The following is a 20,361-nucleotide window of genomic DNA, read 5'->3' on the forward strand; positions in this document are numbered from 1 at the left end:
CTTAGAAGTTCTTCCGGAGAGAAGCCTGAGAGGGACTTAAAGGCTAACTCACATAGCATCAGGGCCCAGAAGATGTCTGTGAATGGGGGTGCTGGAATATTCTAGACTAGCGGTCCCATTGCTCAGGTTCATTACATTACTACAAACCTTCACAGTTAGTCTGAAATTATATAGATATAGATATAGATATAGATATAGAGATATACTTTTCTTATTTTAAAATTTATATCACATTACATAAGTAAAACTAGAATGCATTTTCACTGTAAAAGACTCAAACTGTGCAAAATTATACAACAAAAGACTACAAAAGCCTCTGCCTAGTTCCTCTCTTCTCATCCTCTATGAAAGAGACAATACAATATGCATATAGATATGTTATCATACATAAATTGGGTGAGATTATATTACACATATTGCTTAGAAGTAACGGGTCTTGGAATTCTCTCTAAGCCTTTTCAACTGCTGCATAGTATTCTATAGTTTAACTATAACTTATTTAACCATTTCCCTATAGATAAATATTCAGGCTGTTGCCAACTTTTTGCTTTTAAAAACAATGTCACAATGTATATTTTTGTTTCTACAGTTTATAGGGAATGAAGTTTCTTGGTTAAAAAGTAGGCACATTTAAAATTGGAAAGATGGTGATATTTTAATAGCTATTTTTTCATCCAGTTGATGAGGGAGGAATCTCTACTCCAGGACTAAGGAGCGACATGTGATACTGGACAATTGAGATTAATAACTGTTTGCCAGTCAAAGCCTGGGAAGAGGACACTCCACACCACGCAAGACCACATGGGGGCACACTCAAGAACTGAGTGAATAATTAGGGGTGTGAAAAGCGGGCTGTCTAATATTGAGAGGATGGGGTACCTCCTGGGTCCCACGGGATGATGAGATTGGTTTGTTTGAATAAGCCCACAGGCTGGCAGGGGACTGAAACCCACTACACAGGGATGACCAAGAATTGTGCCTGGTCTCCTTCATAAGGAGGTTGTTTGGCTAGGGGACCTTATCCATGGGGTCAGATTGGGGAGAGAACTTGCAATTAGCCCACTCAAGACCCTCCTCATTTTACCAAATATCAAAGTAGAAGATAATATTGGACCTTAATTTAAGGTTTTATACCATGGCTGCAAATATTTCCTAGGAAGTCTTTGTGGGCTTACATTTCCACAGATAGTGTATTGAGTGCATGTTTCTTGATACTGCTTCAATAAATAGGATGTTGTTTTCTTAATATTTTCCAATTCAATGAACAAAAAAAGGATTGCTCATGTTTGTTTTAATCTGCATGGTGATATCAAACATCTTTTCAATGATCATGGATCATTAATGTTTCTCATGTTGTAAATTGAAAGTTTGTGTTCCTTTATGGGTACCAGGCTTAAAAATACACAGGAAACCCAGTTAAATTTGAATTTCATCTAAACTACATATACTTTTTTATAAGTATGTTCCAGTTATTTCAGGCAAATATTGAGCCTCATAAATTTTTCTTAGGAATGACTTATTTTTATTTTTAATTGGTTTGTAGGAACTCACTCAATTATCCACATTTTAAAATTCTAAATTTGGATAAAAATCAAGTATTTTCTCCCATTATGTCACTTATATTTTTTAGATTATGGTATCTATTATTCCATACAAATTTTAAATTTTTATAGTGAAACCTAACTAAAGCACCCTTTTATTGTCTCTACTTTTCTTCCTTTGCTTTTGGAGACTGTTCCTGGCCAAAAGACATGCAACCATTATGTTTTCTATTTTTCCCCTTTTACAATTAATAATGTAAATTCACCAGGCAAATCATATTCTATGGTGAGGACTTTATGCAAAAATAAACAGTGTAGAGGGAATAAAAGCTCTTGAAAAATAATCCAATATTCCTGGGGTATATTGACTAAATGAAGGAGGCTGGTATGTGTACTGAGAAATCAATTTATTTTTGCATAATAAGAATCTTTAGCTCATGGACAAGATGCTAGAGTCCAGACCTGCACACACTTTCCCTCTGGGTGAAAATCACCAAAAACCAAGTTGTCAGAATGTTGCCAGGGGAACATGGATTCCAGACTGCCAGAGGATTCATATGTTTAGTTTTTCAGAGTGTGTCCCTTGAGCCCTATGCCTCAACAAGGCCCTAGTGGGCTTGATGACTCCTCAGATGTTCAAACCCATCTGAGACCTACTGACCCAGATTCTTTAGGAGGGAAACTTGTTTCCAACAAGATGATCTGTGTTTCTCAGATGATTGCTGGTATTTGATAACTACTGTTTTTGTTTTGTTTTGCATTTAGGCTGAGAGAAGTCAGTGCATCTTGATCTAAAATGAAGATACCTCTACCACAAGGGCTGTACATCTCTCCTCAGACTGGGCTAGATTAGTCTCTGAGGTCCCTTTCCCCCTGCTCATTGTTTCCTTAGATATTTCAATTTTTTTACTTTGTTACAGTGGAGTAAGTGTTCTTGGCTGGGAATCTATTTTACCTCCTTCAATGACTTCTCTGAGGTATAACATATTCACTTCATAGTTAATCTCCCAGACATAATCTTATTTCACTTATATTTGAGTTCTCTGGGAGGACTTGTTTACTGAAACTGGTAATGCCACTGAGAGTGATCATCTGTGATAATAAGCCACCTGTTGGCTGCTCATTTTGAGATAATTATTCAAACTCTCTTTCATAAATTATTAGAGAAGTCTAGAGATAACTGTCTTAATACTAAATCTTTAGTTTTCACAGAATACAGTATTTCTTTTTACTTAATTAAATCTTCACCTGAGGATACATTTATTGATTTGAGAGAGCAAGAGAGATTGATTGGTTGCCTCTGATATATGCTCCAACTGGGGATGAAATCTGCAGCTTTTGTATGTGCTCTGACCAGGGATTAAACCTGCAACCTTTTGGTGTACAGGACGATGCTCCAACCAACTGAGTCACCTGGCCAGGGTGACACACTATTTCTTAATTGAGAACTCCATGATGTGAAAATTTTTGCAGAAAAATAGTCTTTATTAATTACCCATAAAAACATTTGACTCTGCTGCCTCTTTGGTGCTGCCCTGAACTTGAGAACCTAAACTTACCCTGGATTTTTACCTAGGTTTTATATGTAAAACCAATTGCTGCTTGGCTGGGGTTTTTTTGTTTGTTTGTTTTCTAGCAACATTTGTCTGACTTTCCCAAAGTTTAATTGCTACCACTTGGACAATTTTTTAAATGATAATTTCAAAATAAAATTATAATTATCAAATGACCAAAGTATCTGCTGAGGGCACTGCTCTGACCTCCAGTGGGAGGAGCATCTATTGTGTTGGCTCCAGCAGAGTTGCCCACACATCACTCTTTAGTCACTTTGTGGTTACCCGTAGCACAGTGAGCATTAAGTGTGCTGAGGGACTTCTGCATTCCTATGTGAAACCAGAGAAGCCCCAGGGCCAGATTTAGAAAGTAGTTTGAAAGCAACTGGTATTTAATGCAGTTCAGTTGTATTTTGAGCTAAAGGCCTTGAACTCACCCTTTCATTGAAGAAGGAATGTTCTCAAGGGCAGCAGTTACAAGCATGCTCTTTCAGTAGAAAGTCTGAGTCATTTAGAAAGTGACCTGTGATTTGTGGGTTACATGTGACAACTCCACAGATGGTCATCAACTAAAGAGTGGCCTTCTCACTGCGAAGAAGGAACTCCTCCAGTACTGTCACAGTATTAATATATCTGATTCTGCAGGTTTCTTGTCTTATTTCCTTTTCTTTCTTGCTTAACAATTTAAATCATGACTCTTGTCACCAGAACATACTCTTAATGGTGGGCAAAAGGAGTAGACAGAAAACCCAAATAGCTTTAAAATGATTACTAGTATCTCCAGGTGAATCTCATGACCAAAATCACAGGGAGAAGAAAGGTGCTACTACTGTTCCTGGCTTTCTGTAGGGTTACCTTTACATTTATTATTTTATTAAATCCTTACATTTCACTACAAAGAATGAATTAATATCCATATTTCACAGAGAAAGCAAAGCAAAGTAAGTTCAAACACTGTAAACTGAATGAGGACATACTTTCTAGCTGAAGATAGACTGAGCATGGGTACTCTGGTCTGTCTTGTTCCAATAATCTCCTTTCTGAATTTCAATTTATGAAGCTGGGGAGGATGGCAAAGTACTCACGTTGCCCCGATAGGGAGACTGGGCTCATTTCCAGTTAGTAGTGAAGTCAGTGTTCTTTCTATAAATCAAAGCTAACTGGCTTGGGAAGATTCTGATTGTCTCTGTGCTTCATTTCTGTAAAATCAAAATAATGATATTGTCACAGGTGGGCACAGGTAACCAACTTCTTGGTGATTGCGGGCAAAGAATTGAACTGACTACACAGAGAGTTTATAGCAGAAAGAGAGAGAGTAGATTTATTAAGCGATAGCACACTCCACAGAACATGGGAGTGGGCCAACTCTGAGCAGAGTCTGACCTCAGAGGCTAGAGGGATTCTATTGTTATTGGGGGGATATTTCCTGGCTAGTACTGACGGGGTTTTATTACGCGCAATGTTACAAGTGGTAACATTACTTTAAAGCTACTTCGCATGTGGTCTCCCATGCTTTTCCTTGATTGGACACCAGGAAAGGGAGTCCCACAATTTATTATAATTCTATTATAATGAAGCAGGGGTCACGTAACATCTTCTGTGTAAGTGCATTTATGATTCACCATGATTCAGCGCTTTTCCAGAAAGCAAGAACAACCGGTATTAGAACAGGTTCTCTCTCCTTTATCAGTGACCTTTATCTAAGCCCTCGGGTACCTCTGGAGTTTCCTCCTTCCTAACTACTTCCTGCTTCAACATTACTTAGCTTATAGTGTCTCTAGAAAATTCATTTTAAGCTCTTAATACACTGAGACAGTGAGTGTCCAGAATGTAGTGAGTATTCTATGTAAGCTGGCTATTATCTTTCTATCACATCAGCTCATGGATATGGCATGGTGGTTGGCTTTCTCTTAATAGGCATTTTCTATTAAATATGGAACTGTGTCCTTTATTGTGGACAAGTTGTTTTAATACTCCTTCTTGGTTTTCCTGGATCACTTTGCTGACTAAACAACAAGGCAATGGCAACAAACTTTCTATGACCCCCATCCCTCCTCACTCCCCCGCCTCCCACTCATCTGAGATCCAAGAGACCAGGATGGGCCAGGGCTGAGATCTGAACCCTGGCATCCTGGCTCCAGTGACTCTCTGCTTCTAGCTGCTACTCCTTATTGTCACCTCTCCCTCTCCCCTTCCCAATTTCTTTTTCTCTGGTTTTCTCTCCCTCCCTGATATTCTCATTTGGCATCTTGCTGCTGCTGCAGCCCATTCTTCAGGAATGGAATGAATGAGAGAATTATGGAGGGGTGCAAACTAAAATTTCGGAGCACAGACCTTGGGCTAATCACATGGATGGATGTTTTTTATGTACGTTTCCTATTTGAGCTTCCTAATGACCTAATGTGCTTGGGATTTTTGTCCTCATTTTATGAAGAAACAGTAAGTAATGGTTAAGAGCAGAGACCCCCTGGACCTGGGCATCAGGGTTTACATTTCTATACTGGCCCATTTTGGTCCTTGGGACTCCTCAGGTACATTATCAACTCTCCACATGCTGAAGTCTCCCCACTCTTGTTTTTATTAAAAAGACACAGACTGTTAGAGAAATTTCTTATTTATAGAATGTAATTTTTCCCATGCAGCTCCAGATCCTAGAGAAATACAGAGGAGCTGTCTTCCCACTGCTTTTCCCAGACAGCAATTGATAGCAACAGTTTCCTAGCAGAGACTTCACCTTTCATTTAATTCACCTTTCTATGATGTATTCTTGTTGCTGGCATTAGATCCTAAATTTTCCAATCCATTATACTATAATTTTTTGCCCTCTTCTCATCTTTCCATCCCTTTCTTAGCCTAACTTTGCTACCTAGTTGCCTGTTAAGCCTCATGATTTCTCTCTTAGCAGCTCCTGCCATCACCATAGGGCCCAATGTGTAGCACTGGGCATTCATTGCAAGAGGTGCTAAGTAATCCTATAGTGTGGCAATGAATGCTACATAAAGAGCGAACAAATGAACGAAACACAAAGTAATGGAAACTGGCAAAGGCTCCCACTGCCTTTCATCCCTACCCTCAAGAGTGATACTTCATTTGAATCTGGATTCATCAGAGAAGCTGTGAGAAACTGGGATGTTTTCCTTCTGAGACAGTGCCACCACTGAACATGGGAATTGTTCCTTGAACCTAATGCCAGGGGTGGGATGAAAGCAGGACCAGGCATAGGGGGACAGAAAAGTGTGGTGCCCTTTCTTCTCACTCCTCTGTGGAGCACATGTCCACACTGGTGCTGTCCTGGCACATAGGCCATTCCTGGATGGAGAGACAGTCATGGATCCCCACCGCCGACTGCTCCTTGTGAGGACAAGATAACAAGTTCAAACTAAGCTGGGACAATAGGGAGCAACTTGCCAAGAAAGCTGCCTTTGACCCCAAAATGATTAAGTAAGTTCATTTAAGGATGCATTTTTATTCAAAATTTTCTGTGGTTTATTTTTTCCTGCTCTAAAGGGGTCCTATCTCTAGTAGCTTCCAATTCAAGAGGCAGTGGGGTATGTCCAAGAGCATAGACAGAGCAGCTGCAGCTCATATTCTGGCTCCATAACCCACAAGCTGTGTGGCTTTAGGGAATTTACTTAACTCCTCTGGGCCTCAGTTTCCTTTCTTTGGAATGGGGATTTGATTATATGAAGGTTAAAGTGAGTTTTTATACATAAAGCATTTAAAATAGCACCTGGCACAGAATGGGCACAGATTTAAGTGTCTGGTATTATTAATCTAAGTCTACCGTAGTTGAAGTCTACCTACTGTGAGCCCCTCTGAGCCACAGAGCTCTAAGTCCTAAATAATTCTCTTGTCTATATGTCTGGACTTCACAGTCTCAGCCTTTTCTTGAGAAGAGCTGTGTACAAACTTGACCAGACTCTTGAAGGGAGAATGGTATGCAGCTATTTCTTGTCTTCTTCAATCTTCTTTTCATTTTATTCAGGCTCCTAGGGTAGAAGGTTAGAGGCTCCAGAAACCTTTACAATTAAACGGTTTCTTCTGGCCAAGAATATAGGGAGCTCAGTGTATAAGGGGGACTTGGACCTATAAGCTGTGTGATCTTGAGCAAGAACCTTTTGTGCTTCAGTTTCTAATGGTTAATCTAACCTCAAAGAGTGGTTTTGAGGAAAGTATGAAATAAGACACATAGGTGCTTGGCACAGAGCAGGTTGCCCTTCTTGTGTGTGAGCGGAAGTTTCACAGAAGACAGCAGTCTAGTTGGCATCCATCTGAGAAGAACTAGGGATAAGGCCTAAAACTCAGACAAACAGGGACATGCAGCCTTGCTGGGTTAGCTGCAGGTAAAGGCCCCACAAGAGCACCAGAGCTACAAGACGTCTCCCCTGGGCTGCTTCTGACTCACTGTGGGGTCAGACAGATATCTGGTGCCCACCCAGCCCAGGACCCAGGCATTTTTCTTCCGACGTGTGTACTCATACAGAACTTTTGGAGGTTTGTCTGGTGACTTTTCCTCTGCCCACAACTGCCATTAACAATGACATATGGTGGTGGCTATACGAGTCTGTGGCTGGAAGGGGGATTGTAATGAATGTATGGGTATGAGTGTGTATATGTGTGTGTATCATCAGATACAGCACACACAAATAGCTTGTGATGACACTGGACCAGTTTGGGAAGATGGGAGGAGCTGGGAGAAGAGAGGGCCAGAGGGCAGCCAGTGTCAATACGTACCCACAAACAAGGGTGTTGGAGGCAATGAAGGCTCACCTTTCTAGAGGAGGCGGCATTTGACTCCTAAACTTCTTCAGTTTCATGACACATTTACCTCCTGCATGTCTAGGGTCTGAGCTGCAGAATCCTATGAACCCTATAGATCTGTTGCTCAAGTGCATGTTAATAACTCAGAAGCATGGTGGGGCAATGAGAGTCAGAAAGGGACACATCAACAATTATGCCATTGGAATTCCTCAAATTTGATTAATAAACATGTGTTTGGTTCATATTTTTCTGGTTGATGAAACAGAATGACTGAAGTTTGAATTATACAAATCAGTTTTCAACCAGCCTATGCTCTGAGGAAATTTGTGATGGTGAAAGATTGCAAGTGTCAGGAAAAAGGACAAAATCTTTCTGGTATCCAGTCATCCCTTATTCAGTAAGTAAGGGGGAGCATCTATGGAAATGAATTTGAAAAAAACAAAACTTAGAAAAGCAAACTCTCCTAAAGCTTTAGGGAATAATCAAAATGAGCACAGCCATGCAGAGGTAAGTAGGCATCATTTCCATCTTTGAGGAGCTACAGCTTAGGACACTTGTCTCTTTCCATCTATGTATTCTTCACATCCTACAACCACAGAAGAACTTATTCTTCTATATTTTCATATAGCCCTTTCAAGCCATAGAGATTTCCTAGGAAATCACATAATACATTAATAGAAATTATTGATGTGGAAGAAAAACCAAGAACTGCAAACACAGCCAAGTGCTTCCTAGTTCAGTGGTCTTCAACAGTTCCCCCCCCCCCCACCAACCACATGTGTGCATACATTCTTAAGGGTGTGATGGGTGTGGTGGGCCTTGCTATGGAAAAAATATGCTCAAATTATGTGGAAAGTTCCATAACCTGGCTGTTTGGAAAGAGCTGGTTGACAATAGTTTCCTCAATGATGATATAAAATGAACAGTATCCAGCAGAACCTGTTACACAGTTCCCCTCTGCAACATTTCCTTCAGGTTATGTGTCAAAGATAAAGCCATTCATTCTGGCTTCGGGCCGTGGTTATCTGTGTGTCATTCCTTACCATCCAGGATCAGTTTTGGTCATTAGTGAGTATTAAACTAACAGCATGGGAGGAAACTGAGAGATTATGAAATCTAACTTTTTTATGATAAAAATAAAGTTTAGTTCAGTTTGACTGAACCTGAGCCAAAGTCTATCACTTGTTTATTCTTCATTTATTCACTCATAAAAATATTACTGCGAACTACTTTCTTTTGGAAAATTCTCTCTTCTCTGTGCCAGAGTTACCATCTCAAAAGAAGCTAATCACTAAGCTAGTCATCAGTGAACTTGAGTCTACTGGTGACAAATGCTCTATGCTTCTATAATTAAAAATGTATCAAGGTTAAATAGCCTCTCCTGTTCATAGATGTTCTAACATGAATAATGAAAGATAGTCCTATGGGCTATCTTTCCAGGTTGGTGTGAAGGGGAAAGACTTGACATCATGAGTAAAGAACCAGTGTTGAGGGAGTAGGCAATTATTGTTAGGTTAGTTTTAAGCTGCTGAATTTGAAATCTATAGGCCATTGAAGAGAATTTTTCCAATAGTTTTAGAAACGTGAGTCTAGAGGCTGGGAGAAAGATAGAATAGAGGTGCATATTTAGCAGTCATTGAGAAATAGGTGGTAATTACAACTATGAAATAGGGCATTCATCCACCCTACCATTCCTCAAGCTGAGAAAAATTTTCCAACTTTTTAAATTGAAAATGAGTTAATAAAAGGAATGCCTTTGCCTTTCCCCTAAGACAATAAATTTCAGCCACTGACACATCACATCTTTATTAAATTTTCTCATGTCTGTTTAGTTCATCTTCCTAGATTCTGTTCTCTGAGGTTCTAATAAAAAAATGTTCAGGGGAGAGCTGAAAAGTCCCATGTGTAATTAACCTTTTGTTCTAGGTTGCAGATATTCTATTTCCTTCCTTTAAAAGCTTTAAAAGCTTTACCCCCTTCTCTGCTTTTATATTATTTTGCAGTGTACACAGGGTAATTGCTGGTTTCTAAGGTAATTTTCTTTAATGGGCAGAGCAAATAGTTGTCAAGGAATTGCTCTACAACTGCATTTAATGTGCCAGTGCCCCTTCACACAAAATATAAAATTAACTGGATTCATTATTTAATTTCATGTGTAAGATTGATCAATACAGTTCTTAATGATATTCTTTATATCTTTACAGTATCTGACATACAGTGAAGATTATTTTACTTTACTCTGTTGTAACTCTGAACTTTCAATGCTCTTTACATGTGTGTAGACTCAATATTTACTTATTTTTTAGCTGAGTTCATGGCAAGCTCAAGTAATGAGCACTAATTAAAAGATTCACAAGGCAATCAGGAAGATATAGATCCATTTTTAGTCTACTAGGGCTTCCATTTAAAATGCTACATAATGGGTGACTTCAATAACAGCAATGCATTTCTCACAGTTCTGGACGCTAACAGTTTAAAATCAAGGTGCCAAAAGGGTTGGTTTCTGGTGAGACCTCTCCTCTTGGCTTTCACCTGGCTGCCTTCTTGCTGGGTGAACTTTTGGTATTTCTTCCTTTTCTTATAAGGACACAGTCTTATTGGTTAGGGTCCCACCATTATGATCTAATTTTAACTTAATTACCTCTTTACACTATCTCCAAATCCACTCACATTCTGCAGTATTGGAGGCTAAGACTTCAACATATGAATTTTGGGAGCACACAATTCACCCCATAAAAGGCCCCTCAAGAGCCCAGGAATAGGAAATGCTTTACAAAGAAGCCTCACAAAGGCTGTAACTAGAAACAAGCTAGTTTTAAGGATTTCAGAAGCAAGACTTCATAGATCTTTTTGATAATCCAGATGAACCAAGCAGTACTGGGTTAATAAACATTCCTCAAACCTAAAACAACAAAGGGGTATTTTTTGTTTTAAACCACTTTTTTTTTGGAGATTTAACTTTATTTTTTAAATATTTTATTTATTTATCTTTAGAGGAGAAGGAAAGGAGAGAGGAAGAGAAACATCAATGTATGGTTGCTTATCGTGCATCCCCTGCTGGGAACTGGCCTCTGCTGGGAACTGGCGTGCAACCCAGGCATGTGCCCTGACTGGGAATCGAACCATGATTGTCTGGTTCACAGGCCCGTGCTCAATCCACTGAGCTACACCAGCCAGGGCTAAACCACTTGTTTTTTTGCTGACCAGCAAGGTGCTGTATTCACCATGGTTACTCAGGATCCTGGGCCTATAGAGCAGCTATCATATTGAGCATTAGTGGCCTCTATGCCTGAGGGAAAGAGAAGTTTGGTGGACTCTTTCCTTGGCAAGCCAGTGCCCTATCCCACAAATTACATACACCACTCTGCTCAGAACTCACTGAGACTCATATCTTGGCCAGACATACTCACCTGGTAGAGGCTGGAAGTACAGTCCGACCAGGTGCTTAAGAAAGAAAAAAAAAAAAGGGTGAACAGCGCTAATAGCTATTACATCATCACTGCAGAGCTCATCATGGATGAAAGTTAGTCAGTTGTTCAGAATCTGCTTCTTTTTATAGATCTTTACATGTCTTTCCTTTTCCAATTAACTTCCACATAATTTATGCAATTGTCTTTCCCCTACTCCTCAGTTTTTATTATTCACAGTTCTGGTATCATAATAACTCATAATTCCATGTGGCCCCTCATCACCTCTACATCTGCCTCATAGTATTTCCCTGTTAATCAACACATAATAAATTTTCTGTACTTCTTAGAAAACATAGTTGCTATAGCTCACACCTAGGCAGAAGGTTTTACCTCGGGATATTTCATAGTCCCCAGTCTATAGACAGGGTTTTTCAGCGTATGTCTACTTTTATTCTTGAATGGGAGATCTCATGTTGAAAGTAATGGAGCCACATGAGGCTAACCCTTCCTCAGATGCTATGCCATAGAAGTTCCTCTTACAAGGATCCCTGAGCAGGGTGGGAAGTATGGTTATGTGTATAGGAGGGTTGGTAGTTACAGAATATGCAGTAAATTAATACTAAGGCCTCAGTTATTAATGTCAAAGAATCTAGGAAATTTAATATTTTGAAGGCAACTAACTTTATCCCTTTGGCTCTTAAGGATGGTCAAAATCAGTACATTTAATGGACATACCTGGTTATATGGGGGTTCAGAAGAGGCCTCCTCAAAATGTATCACTTTAGCATTCACATTTTTTGAGCTGAAGGCAATCAAGCCCTGAAGGCATGAGAAATTTTCACCTCTCCTCTAAAACATTTAAATTAAGGGCTTTGCCCATAATAAGAGTTAGCACTAAAAATAACTTCTTGTAACCTATCTTGTAGTGTAGGTCTGTGTTCAAATTACTGAGTATCTCTCTGCTCTTACTGTCCTACAGTGAATTTCCTTCCTTCTGAAACCCCAAAGTGATCCTTAGCTCAGAATGTCATAAATAACCTTATTTTCCCTTTCTGTCCCTGAAACTTTTTTAAGTATGTGGGGTCTCTGACTTTCCCATACTTGGGGTTCCCATACATATATGTGCAATTAAATTTGGCTGTTTTCCTTTACCTATTTCATGTTTATTTAATTATTAGACCAGCCAAAAAATCCTTAGGAGTAAGCAAAATCTTTTTCAACTCCATAGTTATAGGTTTTCTTTACTTCATGTAAAGTGATATGTTTACCCAAAGTATCCTGTAAAAAGTTCAGAATGTTATATTGTAATATACTAGTGAACAAAATGCAAAGAGGTAGTACAGAAAAGATATAATTCTAAAATGTATTCAAACAATCAAAACAAATTTAAGAAAGAAAAAACAGAAAGGAAAAGCAAGTAATAAATAATATATCTAAATTCAATTATAACAATAATTATACTAAATGTTAATAGGCTAAATGTTTCAGTTAAAAGCCAGAGATTCCTAGCACTGATATAAAACAAGACCCAAATATATTCTGTATACAAGAAACACATCAATGGATTAAAAATTTAAATACAAATCATGACACCAAAAAGTCCTAGAGGAAAAAATAGGCAGGAAAATTTCAGATATTCAATGCAGCAATATTTTCACAGATATGTACCCTAGAGCAGGGGATATAAAGAAAGAAGAAACAAATGGGACTACATCAAATTGAAAAGCTTCTGCATGGCTAAAGAAAACATCGGCAAAATGAAAAGGGAACCAACCATATGGGAAAACATATTTGCCAATGATATTTCAGACAAGAGTTTGATTTCCAAAATATATAAAGCACTCACACAACTCCACACCAGTAAGACAAACAATGCAATTTAAAAAATGGGCAAAAGACCCGAACAGACTCTTCTCTCTCCAAGGAGGACATACAGAAAGCCCATAGATATATGAATGGATGCTCAACATCACTAACCATCAAAGAGATGGAAATTAAAAGTACAGCGAGATACTGCTTTATACCAGTCAGAATGACCATCATTAACAAATCAACAAACAACAAGTGCTGGTGAGTTTATGGAGAAAAGGGAGCCCTAGTGCACTGTTGGTGGGATTGCAGACCGGTGACTGGTGCAGCCACTGTTGAAAACAGTATGGAATTTTCGCAAAAAACTAAATATAGAGCTGCCTTTTGACCCAGTGATTCCACTGCTAGGTTTATACCCTAAGAATCCTGAAATATCAATTCAAAAGAACCTTGTACCCCAATGTTCATAGCAGCATTATTTACGATAGCCAAGTGCTGGAAGGAGCCTAAGTGACCATCAGTAAAGGAGTGGATCAAAACCTGTGGTACATTTACTCAATGGAATACTATGGAACAGAAAGAAAGAAGGAGCTCCTACCCTTTGTGAGAGCATGGATGGAACTAAAGAGTATTATGCTAAATGAAATAAGCCAAGCAGCGAAAGACAAATACCATATGATTTCACTTATAAGTGGAACCTAATCAACAAAACAAAGAAGTGAGCAAAATAAAACCAGAGACATGGAAATAAAAACAAACTGACAGTGACCAGAGGGGTTGGGGATGGAGATAACAGGGGATAGAAGGGAAAGGGTCAAGTCCGGGAATAAGTATGAGGGTCCCACTGACAAGGATAAACGAGATGGGTAGAGAATTGAATGTGGCAGAGGGGGCTGGGTGGGCAGGGGAGAGTAATGGAGGAAAATGAGGACAATTATAATTGAACAACGATAAAAATTTTTTTAAAAAGAAACACAACAAGTGTGAAGATGCAGATAAGTTGAAAGTAAGTGGATACAAAAATATCCACCAGGCAAACAGTAAGTATAAGAATGCCGGTGTAATTATATTAATATCAGTTAAAATTGCAAAGGTAAAAAGGGGTGTTTCATAACGACAAAAAAGTCAGTTCATTAAGGATACCTAATAATTATGTACGTGTATGTACCTAGGATAGAGCCACTGAATATATGAAAAAAACTGACAAATTTAAAGAAATAAAATGACAATTCCACAATCAGAAGGGTTTTAATAGCCTAATCTTAGAAAACGATAAAGCAAGTAGGCAAAATATCAGCAAGACCTCAAGGATCTGAACACTATCAAATACCACTCTGTCCTAACTGACATTTATAGAATACTGTGCCTAACAACTATCAAACATACATTCCTTTCAAGTGCATATTGGTATGTTCATCATCAAAAATGACCATATATTTTACCATAAAAAAACCTTGATAAATTTAGAAGCCTGGTGATAAAACTATGTTCTTTCACCACAACAAAATTGAATTAAAATAAATGACATTAAGATATCTAAGAAAATTCCAATATTTGAAAAATAAACAACACACTGCTAAAAACTTCATGAATCAAATAAAAAGTTACAAAAGAAATTAGAGACTTTTTTCATTAAATATTTTATTGTTGTTCTATTACAGTTGTCCCAATTTTCTCCCTTTGTTCTGCTCTGCCCAGCCCACCACCCTACTCCCACAGTCAATCCCCACACCATGGCCCATGTCTGTGGGTCATTCATACGGGCTTTTTAACTAATCCCTTCCCCTTCTTTCCACTATTATTCCCCTTCACCCTCCCTACTGGTTACTGTCTGTTCCTTTTTTTCATGCCTCTGGTTCTATGCTGCCTGTTTGTTATGTTCATTAGGTTCCTCTTATGGGTGAGATCATATGGTATTTGTCTTTTGATTGTGCTTTTAATTTGCATCTTTCTGATGGCTAGTGATATTGAGCATTCTCTCAAATGCCTATGGACCACCCATATGTCCTCTTTGGAGAAGTGTCTATTGAGGTCCTTTGCCTATTTTTTAATTGCTTTTTTGTCCTTTGATGCTGAGTCATGTGAGTTCTTTATATATTTTGGAGATCAAACCTTTGTCTGAGACATCATTGGCAAATATGTTTTCCCATATGAACAGTTCTTTTTTCATTTTGATGATGGTTTCTGTAGCTATGCAGAAGCTTTTTAGTGTGATGTACTTCCATTTGTTTATTTTTTGCTGTCTTTCCTCTTTCCTAGGACATATATTGGCAAAAATGTTGCTGTGTGGGATATCTGAAATTTTCCTGCCTATGTTTTCCTGTAGGACTTTTATGGTGTCATGACTTATATTTAGGTCTTTTATCCATCTTGAATAAATTTTAGTATGTGGTGTAAGTTGGTGGTTTTGTTTCACTTTTTTTGCATATACTTGTCCAGATCTCCCAACACCATATTATATTAATTATTAACAAAGATAATAAATCATTATCATGTAAGGTACATCTTAGGAGCATAAGTTTCTTTAACATTAAAACAAAATCTTTCAATGTAATTCACAATGTAAAGAAAATAATTGATTGTGTCAATAGATGCAGAAAACCATTTGACAACATTCAATATCCATTTATGATAAAAACTTCCAGCAAAATCTGATAAAAGAAACTTCCAGCAAAATCTGATAAAAGATACTTATGAAAAATTTACAACAAATTTTGGAGAAGGCAAAAGACAGAAAAATCACAAACATCGAAAAATAAAAGGTAGCACACTGGTTTTTAAAAGTAGAAAAAATTGCCCTTCAAAATACACTATTTTAAAAATATTTTGTTTATTATTAGAAAGAGGGGAAGGGAAAGAGAAAGAGAGGGGAGAAACATAGATGTTCAAGAGAAATACCAATCAGTTTCCTCTTCTACACCCTCAATCAGGGACTTGGCCCACATCCCAGGCATGTGTCTTGACTGGGAATTGAACTGGCAACCTTTTGATCTGTGGAATGATGCCTGTTTCACTGAGCTACACCAGCCAGGGTCAAAATAGACTATTAAATAAGTAAACTAACAAACAAAGCCAGCTAAAATGAAAGAAAGTGCTCACTATGTGTATATCTTACAAAATATGTACATCCAAGATATAAAAAATTATAGCTCAATAATAAAAACATAAACAACTCAAAAATGGGTAAAAGATTTGAACATAAAAGATGGTATACAAGTGACCAATAATCACATGAATATATGCTCAACATCTTTAGTAATCAGGGAAATGCAGATTAAAGTTACAATGAAATATCCCTACACACTCTTAGAGTGACTAGAATGAAAAAGACTGACAACATAAAGTGTTGACCAGGATAAGGTACAACTGAAAGTCTTATGCATTTCTGGTGGGAATGGAAAATGATACAACAACTTTGGAAAGCAATCTGGCAGTTGGTATGGACTGTCTGTTTGTGTCCCCCAAAATTTGTGTATTGATACCTAATCCCCAACCTGATAGTACTTTGGAGTGGAGCCTTTGGAAGGTAATTGGATCATGATCATGTGATTGGAGCCATCATGGATGGATTATAGTGCTCTAATAAAAGAGACCACAATGAGCTCCCTTGCTCATTTTGCAATGTGAGGACTCAGTGAGAAGACAGTTGTCTAAGAAGCAGGAAATGAGCTTTTCAGAGTACACTGAATCTATGGGTGACTTGATCTTGGACTCATCAACTTTTAGAACTGTGAGAAATAAATTTCTGTTGTTTATAGCCCACCTAGTTAATGATATCCTGCTATAGCATCTGAATGTACTAAGAGAGCAGTTTCTTAAAATTTTAGCTGGTATCTGTCATATTACTTAGCAGTTCTACTCAAAGGTATATATCAAAGAGAAATGAAAACATGAGTCAATATTAAAGACTTATGGATGTTTATAGCAGCAATATCTCAATAGTTGAAACTAGATGGTGGAGGGAAGCAGAGAACAAATATCCTTCAAGATGTGAATGGATAAACAATGTGCTATAGCCATATAATGGAATATTATTCATTGACAAAAAGCATGAATCACTAATATCTGTCACAATATGGGTAAGTCCCCAAAATATTATACTCAGTTAAAGAAGCCAGACACAAAAGATCACATACTTTATTATTCAATTATATAAAATACAAATTAATCTATAGTAACAACAATAGATCAGTGGCTTTCTGATGTAAGGGTTTGAGAAAGGAATAGAAGAACTGTTCAGGGTTCATAAAATTGCTCTAGAGCTTGACTGTGATGGTGATTTTGAAGGTGGGTACAATGGTCAGTATTTATTCATTTTAAATGCAGCTTAGCATATGTAAATTATTCATCAATGAAATTGATCAAGAAAAAAAATCATCACATTTAAATCAACTCTGCTAAGTCTTGGTTTGTAGGCTGGTATCCTTAGTCATTATACGTCTTATTGAAAAGCTTTACAAATTTCTACAGTGCTACCTGTTAAAGGGTTGCCATTATTATTACCTTGGGAGACTTGATATACCTGTTAAAGGTAACACAAAAGGACAATTTCCTGAGAGAAGTACCTCTAAACTGTGTTTTGTTTACAATACCATTTCTGACACCAAATGTGTGGGTATTTTCCTCCATAACAACCAATTCTCCAATCTCCATAAACCAATTTAATGTCCTCTAATTCAATCCAATTGTGATAATAACTACCTGGAAGTAGCACAGATGTCGCAACTGAAATAAGATTTCAGTTGCACAAGACTGCCTCTACTTCAGACACAAATCATACATCCATGCCACCCATACTTCTAACTGACCAGCTATAAAATGAGTGGTTCCCACAGCACCCACCTCTGGTTGATAATTTGCTAAAATAGCTAACAGAACTCAGAAACTCAGAACTCAGTTCACTTCCTATTACTGTTTTTTTAAAAAAATATTTATTTATCTTTAGAGGGGAAGGGAAGGAGAGAGGGAGAAAAATATCAATGTATGGTTGCCTCTCATGTGTCCCCTGCTGGGAACTGGCCTGCAACCCAGGCATGTGCCCTGACTGGGAACCGAACCATGATCCTTTGGTTCACAGGCCCGCACTCAATCCACTGAGCTACACCAGCCAGGGCCTATTACTGTTTTTTTTTTTTTTATAAAGGATTCAACTCAGGAACAGCCTGAGATGCACAGGGCAAGGTATGGGGGGAAGGGGCACAGAGCTTCTGTGCCCTCTCCAGTCATACCACCCTCCCAGCACTAACCTGGAAGTTTTCTGAAATCAGTCTTTTAGGTTTTTTATAGAAAATTTATTACATAGGCATAATTGATTAAATTATTGGCCACTGGTTATTGAACTCAATCTTCACCTCATTTCTTCTCCCTGGAAGTCAGGGGAGGAGCAGGGGGAAGATGGGATTAAAAGTTACAACTTCCTAATAATGTATTTGGTCCCTCTGGCAATTAGTCCTCATCCTGAAGCTATCTTGGGCCAGCCAGTCCCCTCATTAGCATAAACAGAAATATGGTTTAAAAGTGTTCATTATGAATAGCAAAAGATGCTCCTTTCACCCCATCACAAGGTTCTTAAGGTGCTGGAAGGGTGCTGGGAGGGTGGTGTGACTGGAGAGGGCACAGAAGCTCTGTGTCCCTTCCCTTCATACCTTGCCCTGTGCTTCTCAGGATGTTCCGGACTTGAATCCTTTCTAAAAAGCCAGTAATAAGAAGTGAACTGCACTTCTATCTGTGTCAGGAAACAAAGATAAAAAATATAGACAGGTGTGGCAAAAGTAGATTTACAGTTGTACTTACTTTTCTCTACCCCATATATATATTTACACACACACACACACACACACACACACCCCTTATATCATAATATCACACATCCACTTTGAACAGCGGAAATCTAAGTTGGTTTCCATTAGTGCTGTGGACTTGTTTGAGATGTAGCATTGAAAATACACGCACATTATTGTGATTTAAAATAAGTACAAAGAAAACATTTTACAACTATAATGACATCCACAGCCTGGTAATTTGAAAGATAAGAATTGTTTTCTATGTAGTCAATATGAATTGTGCCTATAAATGTGGTATTTTTAATTAGATACACTGTTTGAGCTTCTTAAACTGCTATAGTATCTTCCAGGCAGGGCACCTTGGCACCTAGCATCAGGACTTTCCTGAATGACTTTTCCAGGCCTTTGGAACAGACTGGATAACTACTTATGATCTGGAGAGCTATGCAAAGAGATTTTGTTTGTGAAAACAACATGAAAATCTCTGAGTCTCAATGGAATTCTCTGAGTTTTCTCCGAATTTGAGAGTCAAATGAACTCCAAGGCCTCACTTGAATGCATTCAGGCCTGCCTTTTCAGGCTCTTGCAGAAGTGTCTGTCTCCTCATCTTGGCTTAAATAATTGGAATGTGAGCACAACTGCAAAGGTGCAACCCCAGGGCTTCTGAGACCCATGAATGGGTTGCTCTGAGGTCAGGTCAAAGGTGAAATTGGACTAAGAAAGCTCATTGATTTGGGATACAGCCATTAAGTTTCTTTTGGATTAATTTTGAATCCAGAAATCACAATTTTCTATTACGTAGCCAAGATTTTCTAAAAATATGGCTTAATTTTACTTAAATAAGAGACTATACCAGTTATACCAGTTTTGTAAAAGATGGCTGATGCATAAACAGAAAAATTATTGACCCCATTTTTTTGAGTTTTAGCTTCTGTTCATCTGATTTTTTTCATTTCTCTTAACAGGAAACAAAGGTTAATAAGTGTTTGATTTCCCAGGACTCTTTAAGGACTGTTATTCTCAAAGCTTTTCATTTTCTGCAGAGATCTCACTGCACCTCTTTACTGTGTCTCATTACCTGCTACTTTGCAGAAGTTCAGTTTAAGTTCTGAGCTTGCCAAATGACATGAATTAGTACTAAGCAGATCACTGCAACGTCATAGAAATGTTGAAATAAGTAGAGAAATAGTAGGAACATTAGAAGTGTGCATTACACGGGCTACTGTTTTTTTTTTTTGTTGGGGGGTGGGCAGTCAGTGAGAAGATGTATATGGAAAGTACAGCCAGCAGAGTCCAATCAGGAAAGAGAAACCACAAGTCGGTTAAACAGTGGTTTCTTTTTCCTGATTGGACCCCACCAGCACATGTGGAATATAATGAACAAAATAAACTAGTAAACAAAATAGAACCAGACTCACAGACACAGAGGACAAACTGACAGCTGTGAGAATTGAGGGGCGTTCAGAAGTTGGGTAAAAAAAGTGAAGGGATAGGAAAAGAAAAA

The 20,361-nt window shown here is 38.1% G+C and overlaps 1 protein-coding gene across 1 annotated transcript in view; it reads left to right on the plus strand.

The window, feature by feature from the left end:
• The window catches only part of SLC9A4 (solute carrier family 9 member A4), a 72,315-nt gene that overhangs the window by 6,733 nt on the left and 45,221 nt on the right, over nucleotides 1–20,361 (plus strand). The gene's annotated exons all lie outside the window — the stretch shown is intronic.

Source organism: Sturnira hondurensis, unplaced genomic scaffold (genome assembly GCF_014824575.4).
Source record: "Sturnira hondurensis isolate 20B ecotype Veracruz unplaced genomic scaffold, ASM1482457v3 Scaffold0012533, whole genome shotgun sequence".
Classification (NCBI taxonomy): Eukaryota; Metazoa; Chordata; class Mammalia; order Chiroptera; family Phyllostomidae; genus Sturnira; species Sturnira hondurensis.